The sequence below is a fragment of the Pseudophryne corroboree genome, chromosome 4, assembly GCF_028390025.1.
Source record: "Pseudophryne corroboree isolate aPseCor3 chromosome 4, aPseCor3.hap2, whole genome shotgun sequence".
Lineage (NCBI taxonomy): Eukaryota > Metazoa > Chordata > Amphibia > Anura > Myobatrachidae > Pseudophryne > Pseudophryne corroboree.
In genome coordinates, this window is record NC_086447.1 from 916,836,668 (window position 1) to 916,846,430 (window position 9,763).

General features: G+C 37.8%; 3 pseudogenes; 1 reads left to right on the forward strand and 2 right to left on the reverse strand.

Annotated features, from left to right (window-relative positions):
* Window positions 1-1,300: 1,300 nt before the first annotated feature.
* Window positions 1,301-1,420, reverse strand: LOC134913081 (5S ribosomal RNA; annotated as a pseudogene).
* Window positions 1,421-7,640: 6,220 nt separating this feature from the next.
* On the reverse strand, window positions 7,641-7,760 carry LOC134913028 (5S ribosomal RNA; annotated as a pseudogene).
* A 1,653-nt stretch (window positions 7,761-9,413) lies between these two features.
* Window positions 9,414-9,533, forward strand: LOC134913040 (5S ribosomal RNA; annotated as a pseudogene).
* The last annotated feature ends 230 nt before the right edge of the window (window positions 9,534-9,763 follow it).

Consider the following 9,763-nt stretch of genomic DNA (forward strand, 5'->3'; position numbering starts at 1 on the left):
ATCCGAAAGGACCATTATTAGCCCTATCATGGTTATGTCCTTACGGCAAAGAGAAAATAGCCAGATAATCCTAAAATCAGCTATTTTCTCTTCGCCATAAGGACATTATGGTCACGTTCTTATCCGAAAGGACCTTATTAGCCCTCTCATGGTTATGTCCTTACGGCGAAGAGAAAATAGCCAGAATATGCTAAAATCAGCTATTTTCTCTTCGCCATAAGGAAATTATGGTCACGTTCTTATCTGAAAGGACCTTATTATCCCTCTCATGGTTATGTCCTTACGGCGAAGAGAAAATAGCCAGATTATGCTAAAATCAGCAATTTTCTCTTCGCCATAAGGACATTATGGTCACGTTCTTATCCGAAAGGACCTTATTAGCCCTCTCATGGTTATGTCCTTACGGCGAAGAGAAAATAGCCAGATAATCCTAAAATCAGCTATTTTCTCTTCGCCATAAGGACATTATGGTCACGTTCTTATCCGAAAGGACCATTATTAGCCCTATCATGGTTATGTCCTTACGGCGAAGAGAAAATAGCCAGAATATGCTAAAATCAGCTATTTTCTCTTCGCCATAAGGACATTATGGTCACGTTCTTATCTGAAAGGACCTTATTATCCCTCTCATGGTTATGTCCTTACGGCGAAGAGAAAATAGCCAGATTATGCTAAAATCAGCTATTTTCTCTTCGCCATAAGGACACTATGGTCACGTTCTTATCCGAAAGGACCATTATTAGCCCTATCATGGTTATGTCCTTACGGCGAAGAGAAAATAGCCAGAATATGCTAATATCAGCTATTTTCTCTTCGCCATAAGGATATTATGGTCACGTTCTTATCCAAAAGGACCTTATTAGCCCTCTCATGGTTATGTCCTTACGGCGAAGAGAAAATACCAAAAAAATAACCAAAGAAGGTTCAAAGAAAAGGACTCTTTTGTGGGAGCACTCTTGATTCAGAGGAAAATATTAAACTTAGTGAATTTTCAAAATGACAAATAAATTAACATAAGTCAAATCCTAGGAGTAAATGTGTGTGAAATACATAGCTATGCGAATTATTGATAATAATAATGAATATCCGTGATATTAAATTCACGATTGTTGAGTTGCCGGAGCGTAAAGTTCTGTGATGCCTATACCGAAAAGAATCTGCATTTATTGAAATAAATGACCATCATTCATACTGCTAATATCCATTTAAGGATTATATAGGTGCAGAAAATAAAATCATTGGTCATGCAAATCCCAATATGACATAAAGTTGAGTGCCACTGTGTCCAATAGTCAACGCTTTTTTGCAGTACCGGAGTGTTCAAAGGAGGTCTCCCTTCCTTGTACTAACCCGGCCTTTCACTGCTTAGCTTCCAAGTTCGGAAGAGATTGGGCATCTCCAGTGAAGTATGACCGCAAATGTTGGACTTTCCTCCCAGGTCACTCCAATTATATGTCAAATAATAGCTGTATGTTAGGAATGGAAATAGCAAGTGATTCGTAACAAATGTGTTACAAAGGAAAATTACATGCAATCAGCTAAATCATCAACACATGACACGGTGGTCACAGGGGTTAGTTACATCTGAATGACACGGCGGTCATAAGAATACAAATAAATGATTATGAATAATCAGCAGATGCAAATGAGAACAGTCACAAACAGGGGAGGAGAAAATAAACGTATGCAATTATCCTAATAATCACCAGCTGGTTAATCAGCATAAGACACAGTGGTCATAGACAGAGATAATTGTACATACACCTCCTAATTAAGTGACTGAGTTTTGTTGAATGACCTATAATTAGCTGAAAGAACAAATATATGGCACGGCGGCCATATAGAAAAAATAGTATGCATGTAATGATACAATAATCACCTAATTAATTGGTATATGACACAATGGTCACCAAATAGATGAGTATAAGCATTATTCCTTCATTATACAGCATGTGATATTGAAATCACAGAAGACATTTAATTAAGGATAATAAATGTGGGAAATTTGCAGATGCCACATTTGATTACTAAATAGTTATCCTTATATAATTTCTTGGCTCAGAACAAATTATATCTGACAGACGGGCGGTATGACAGAAAACGAGCAGAATAAGTGAAGCAGCGGGTTATAATTTCACCCGCAATATCTATGAATTAATTATACAAAAAAAAGGGGGAGAAAAGAAAAATAAAAATAACAAATGAGGGAAAAAAATATATATAATGAAAAAATAATAAATGAAAATATCAGATTGGTACTGAGAGAGTAGAGAGATTTTTTCTCAGTGTCGTTTATACGATACCAGTACTGTCATAAATTCCGTGTGAGGCTGTGTGGAAGCTCCAGGGATTGCAGCGGCATGTGTCCGTGTAGACGCTCCGGGTGAGCGACGGTTAGGTGCCGTTGCTAAGGGGATGCTTCTGAAGTCACTGCCGCGTCTGTCCGTGGTCTCTCCGAGGAGAGCGATGGCTGAGGCCGTTGCCTAGCAAAAGGTCTGAGCGCTCCGGCTGGCGCGGTCACGTGTGCGCATCACGTGATCGCTATACCTCCTGACGTACGTTTCGCAAGAAAAGCTTGGTCACAGGACGTAATGAGGTCACTGGGGATTCCAGTTTAAGTAGGGCAGAGCTCATGATTGATTGGATATAGTTGATGATGGACATACTGATCCCCCAATCATAGTAACATGGGGTGAATCCTGGCTAATTATAGCCGCCTGGGTTTAATAAGTTTGACAGAATGATTAATTAACTAGTTGCGCTTGAGAGAAATTAATATTTATAAATTGTATAAAGTATATAATAGAAAGGAAAAGATATCCAAGCTAAAAAATATATATATACATATATGTGTATATAAATAAGTGGGAGAGTAAAAGAAATTGATTGAGAGGATTCTTGGTCTATCTTAGAGATAGGCAAAAAAATGTGTTGGCTGGTATTGATTATATGTGGTTAATTATGTGGCTGCTAATGTTAATTGTCTGTGTCAGTGATGGAGATGCTTGATTGATGAATTGGGTAATATTGTATGATAATTGGACATATAATATATATTGGATGAGGGGATGGGATGTGAGAGTGAAGAGTGAATAAGAAAAATAGATATGGAGTGAGATAAATTAAATATAATGAGAAAAGCAATTGTAGTGTTTATTAAGGAAACCTATGTGATATTGTGAAGGAAAGGAGAAATATAAATAAAATAAAAGAATAGTGGTTAAGCACTAGTGTGAAAGTGTAAAGTGTAAAGAGGATTATATATATATTGACCCCTTGATGAAGTCTGTGTGACGAAACGCGTTGGGCAACCTGACAGTGACCTACATCCAGTTAAGTTATAATTCTTTTATTTGTTCTTTTAACTGGTAATATACGTAGAACTGTGTAAATTGTTTTTATCCCATTTTTTAAAGAGACCTGTTATTTTTATGCAACAAATTTTATGTGAATACCCTATTTTATGTGAATAAATTGTTCTTATATTCTATACCTTTTATTGTGAGTTTTTAAGACACCGTTGGTCGCTACTCCCCCTCCCCCCCTTTCTTTTAAATATATATATATATATATATATATTTTTTACTGATTATTTACTAATGTTTGGCTGTGAGGAGATGAGAAGGAGTACTAAATGGGATACCAGAGGTTGTGGTAGAGGGGCATTAATTTAAATATACCCCATAATTTATATGTTCATTCATGCCTGCTGGTTGTAAAGATCCCATTTTAAAGATCCATTCACTTTCTCTTTGTAGTAAGTTGTCAGTTAGGTTGCCTCCTCGTATTCCAAGTTTAATTTTCTCCAAGCCAAAGACTTTAAGCTCCTCCCATCTGTTTTCATGATGGGTATTGAAGTGGCGAGCGACTGAGGTAAGTTGTTTCATTTTAGCCTTATCTGAGATGGCGTTGCGTATAGATCCTACATGTTCTAGTACCCGCTGTTTAAGCGGACGGGTTGTCATGCCAATGTAGTTTTGGTTACAGCTACATTTTAGGCAATAGATAACCCCTTCAGTTTGGCAGTTCATGTAGTCTTTAATTAGTATTTTCTTTCCGAATTTGTCTTCTACTTCCTTTATTGGGTGCATGTATCTGCAAGCTTTACACTTGCCACAGGGATATGTTCCAGTGACGGTTGGTTTTTTAGCAGAAAGTTTTTGAAAATGACTGCTTACAAGTCTGTCTTTGAGGTTAGTGGATCTACGCCAACTCATGGCGACCTTTGGACCTAAATTTTCGGATAAAGTGGGGTCTGCATGCAAAATATGCCAATGCTTTTGTATTGCTGTGTTCACCTTCTTCCATTCTTGACAAAAATTTCCGACAAAGCGAATGGTATTGTCAGTGTTGGAATTCTTGGGTTTTCTCTTGAAGATTAGATCCTCTCTTTTGATAGTTTTGACAGTTTTTAAACCTTTTTTTTATGGAGGTATTGCTATATCCCCTTTCACATAATCTGTTTGTCAATTCTATACTTTGTGTTATAAATTCCTTATCATCTGAACAGTTCCTACGGAGTCGGAGAAATTCCCCTTTTGGTATATTTTCGATAGTTGGAGGAAAATGGGAACTGGTTTGGTGTAATAGGGTGTTTGTTGCTGTACTCTTCCGAAATAGTTTTGTGGCAATCATTCCTTCAGAATTTTTGTAGATCATTAAATCCAAAAATGAAAGTTCTGATTGGCTTATGCTGTGTGTAAGATGAATATTTAGATCATTCTGGTTAAGATGCTCTATAAATTGGTGCAACAGATGTAAATCACCCTCCCAGATCATGAAAATGTCATCTATGTATCTGTTCCACATGACGATATGGGACGTAAATTGATCATTATGGTCTTTGAAGATAATTTCCTGCTCCCACCAGCCAAGAAATATATTGGCATATGTGGGCGCACAGGCCGCCCCCATAGCCGTACCCCTCGTTTGGAGGTAGTATTTGTCGTTGAATGTGAAGAAATTGTAATGTAATACAAAATACAATAACTTGATCAAAAAAGGATGAAAATCATTCTTGGGTTCATTGTGTAGAAAGTGTTCTACTGCTCTTATTCCATCTTTGTGACCTATTGATGTATATAAAGCTTCGACATCCAGTGACACCAGGTATTGATTTTCTTCCAATTTTAAATCGTGCAGTTTCCTCAATATATCTGTTGTGTCCTGGACATATGAGGGAAGGTTCAGGACATAATGCCTGAGATGTAGATCAAGAAAAGTACTGGCTTTTTCTGTTAAACCCCCTATCCCAGACACAATGGGTCTACCTGGGGGAGTTGCAATATTTTTGTGTACTTTAGGTAGTAAGTAATAGGTTGGAATCTTGGGGTTTGGTGTTAATAGATAGTCATATTCCTGTTTTGTAATTGTTCCTTGTGCTAGTGCTTGATTGAGGATATTTTCATAAATTCTTTTGTAGTCTTGGAGAGGATTAAGTAGTATCCGTTTATAGCAGTTGGTGGTATCAAGTTGTCGATATGCTTCTTTAATATATGCCGTTGTGGGCCAAATGACAACATTACCTCCTTTGTCTGAAGATTTGATAACGACATCTTGCCATGTCTGTATTTGCCTGAGAGCAGTCCTTTCTTGTCGGGTAAGATTAGAATTACCCCGCCATTTATATTTGTTAATGTGAATGAGATCAAATTCTTTCGCTACAAGTTTCATAAATACCGATACTTCTGGACAGATTTGTTCCTGTGGAAAGAAGGTAGACTTCTTTTTACATCTCGGTCTGGTAGTGGGATCCACTTCCATTTGCTGGTGTTGTTCTTGTTCAAGTTCCTGCAGTGCATCTAGTGCTTCTTGTTCCATCTGTGATATATCTGAAGATTGGGATTCTAAAGATAGTAGTGGTGTTGTTGCCTTATCAGCGTATAGTTTGGTTAGTAGCAACTTCCTACCAAAAAGCTTCAGGTCTTTTTCCCACTTGAATCTGTCGAAATGCTCTGTAGGCGAGAAAGTCAGACCTTTTTGAAGTACAGATTCTTGAGCTTGTGTAAGTTCATGATCTGAGAGATTAATGATTTTTAATTTTGAGTCTTGGTCATAGTTCTGGGTTACCACCGCTCCTGTTGATGTTGTCGTCTGTATGTGTTGCGGGTCGTTGGAGGTGAGGAGTCCCATTGTCGCTGTCCTCTTCTTTTTGCGCCCCCGCCTCGTCTTCCCTCTCTTTGTCTTCCTCTTCCTATCCGTGAATCGCCTAAAAAAGATGCTGAGTTTTGAGGGTTGGAAGGGATGTCACTTCTGTGGTTGGAATGTCCTTCTCTGGTATAGTCAGTGGTATCCTCAGTTCCCGAGGTCTCCGCCTCAGATGATGAATACTGGCCTGTGTATTTGGGAGGATCTTTTCTCCAAGTGGGCTTTTGCCATTTGAAGATTTTCCCGGATGCAAAATCCCTTTTATCTCTCACAAATTTGGTCTTTTTTCTGTCTATGATGGTTTGTTTATAAGTGTGAAGTCCAATTTGTTTTTCTCAAAACACCGTTGGAATTGGGGGTCTTTCTCCCAATTTTCCAATTTCTTGCCCAATTCTTCTAGATTTTTTTCACATTCTTCTAGAACAAGATTATTGTGTTTAATAAGTACATTCATTAAGTCATTAGAGCATTTCAAGAGAATGTTTTCCCATTCTTTAGTCAGATTTTCACTCGCCAGATCAAAGGTCGGGAAGACTCTTGGGCGAAGGCCACGTGGGGATATTTTGTTCTTAATATAATTTTCCAACGTCGTAAGATCCCAATTAGTCCTGATTTGTTTTCTCAGTGTCAAATTCAATTTCTGAAAGTCCTCTTCCCAGCTGATGTGGGGTTCAGTGTTAACTAGATCACTTGGAAAAATATCATCCAAGTTGTCCTCGTTTTTTCGTCTAGCGCTGAGCTCTTGTCTTAAACTGAAACTCATAGTCTGGTAAATTGTATACAGTACTCCTGGATTGAAAATATATGAACGGGACAGGGAGTTCTAAGAGAAGAAAACCAGGACCCCTTGATATTATGACTGTGCAGGTATTCCCTGGAAAGCTGAGTTATCAGCCAAAAACTAGATTAGGGAAATGGGTTTAGAAGGGAACCGCACCAGTACAAACAATAATGTATGAACAATTAATAACCTCTAAAAAACTGAATTTAAATAGAATTTCTTCTGTATATGGCAAGTAAAGGTGTAGTAGGAATTATTCCCAACACCAAAGTTGCTTTCAGTGGTGCTCCCTAGAGTCAGAGAGTATCAAGTACCAAAAAAATAACCAAAGAAGGTTCAAAGAAAAGGACTCTTTTGTGGGAGCACTCTTGATTCAGAGGAAAATATTAAACTTAGTGAATTTTCAAAATGACAAATAAATTAACATAAGTCAAATCCTAGGAGTAAATGTGTGTGAAATACATAGCTATGCGAATTATTGATAATAATAATGAATATCCGTGATATTAAATTCACGATTGTTGAGTTGCCGGAGAGTAAAGTTCTGTGATGCCTATACCGAAAAGAATCTGCATTTATTGAAATAAATGACCATCATTCATACTGCTAATATCCATTTAAGGATTATATAGGTGCAGAAAATAAAATCATTGGTCATGCAAATCCCAATATGACATAAAGTTGAGTGCCACTGTGTCCAATAGTCAACGCTTTTTTGCAGTACCAGAGTGTTCAAAGGAGGTCTCCCTTCCTTGTACTAACCCGGCCTTTCACTGCTTAGCTTCCAAGTTCGGAAGAGATTGGGCATCTCCAGTGAAGTATGACCGCAAATGTTGGACTTTCCTCCCAGGTCACTCCAATTATATGTCAAATAATAGCTGTATGTTAGGAATGGAAATAGCAAGTGATTCGTAACAAATGTGTTACAAAGGAAAATTACATGCAATCAGCTAAATCATCAACACATGACACGGTGGTCACAGGGGTTAGTTACATCTGAATGACACGGCGGTCATAAGAATACAAATAAATGATTATGAATAATCAGCAGATGCAAATGAGAACAGTCACAAACAGGGGAGGAGAAAATAAACGTATGCAATTATCCTAATAATCACCAGCTGGTTAATCAGCATAAGACACAGTGGTCATAGACAGAGATAATTGTACATACACCTCCTAATTAAGTGACTGAGTTTTGTTGAATGACCTATAATTAGCTGAAAGAACAAATATATGGCACGGCGGCCATATAGAAAAAATAGTATGCATGTAATGATACAATAATCACCTAATTAATTGGTATATGACACAATTGGTATATGACCAAGCTTTTCTTGCGAAACGTACGTCAGGAGGTATAGCGATCACGTGATGCGCACACGTGACCGCGCCAGCCGGAGCGCTCAGACCTTTTGCTAGGCAACGGCCTCAGCCATCGCTCTCCTCGGAGAGACCACGGACAGACGCGGCAGTGACTTCAGAAGCATCCCCTTAGCAACGGCACCTAACCGTCGCTCACCCGGAGCGTCTACACGGACACATGCCGCTGCAATCCCTGGAGCTTCCACACAGCCTCACACGGAATTTATGACAGTACTGGTATCGTATAAACGACACTGAGAAAAAATCTCTCTACTCTCTCAGTACCAATCTGATATTTTCATTTATTATTTTTTCATTATATATATTTTTTTCCCTCATTTGTTATTTTTATTTTTCTTTTCTCCCCCTTTTTTTTGTATAATTAATTCATAGATATTGCGGGTGAAATTATAACCCGCTGCTTCACTTATTCTGCTCATTTTCTGTCATACCGCCCGTCTGTCAGATATAATTTGTTCTGAGCCAAGAAATTATATAAGGATAACTATTTAGTAATCAAATGTGGCATCTGCAAATTTCCCACATTTATTATCCTTAATTAAATGTCTTCTGTGATTTCAATATCACATGCTGTATAATGAAGGAATAATGCTTATACTCATCTATTTGGTGACCATTGTGTCATATACCAATTAATTAGGTGATTATTGTATCATTACATGCATACTATTTTTTCTATATGGCGGCCGTGCCATATATTTGTTCTTTCAGCTAATTATAGGTCATTCAACAAAACTCAGTCACTTAATTAGGAGGTGTATGTACAATTATCTCTGTCTATGACCACTGTGTCTTATGCTGATTAACCAGCTGGTGATTATTAGGATAATTGCATACGTTTATTTTCTCCTCCCCTGTTTGTGACTGTTCTCATTTGCATCTGCTGATTATTCATAATCATTTATTTGTATTCTTATGACCGCCGTGTCATTCAGATGTAACTAACCCCTGTGACCACCGTGTCATGTGTTGATGATTTAGCTGATTGCATGTAATTTTCCTTTGTAACACATTTGTTACGAATCACTTGCTATTTCCATTCCTAACATACAGCTATTATTTGACATATAATTGGAGTGACCTGGGAGGAAAGTCCAACATTTGCGGTCATACTTCACTGGAGATGCCCAATCTCTTCCGAACTTGGAAGCTAAGCAGTGAAAGGCCGGGTTAGTACAAGGAAGGGAGACCTCCTTTGAACACTCTGGTACTGCAAAAAAGCGTTGACTATTGGACACAGTGGCACTCAACTTTATGTCATATTGGGATTTGCATGACCAATGATTTTATTTTCTGCACCTATATAATCCTTAAATGGATATTAGCAGTATGAATGATGGTCATTTATTTCAATAAATGCAGATTCTTTTCGGTATAGGCATCACAGAACTTTACTCTCCGGCAACTCAACAATCGTGAATTTAATATCACGGATATTCATTATTATTA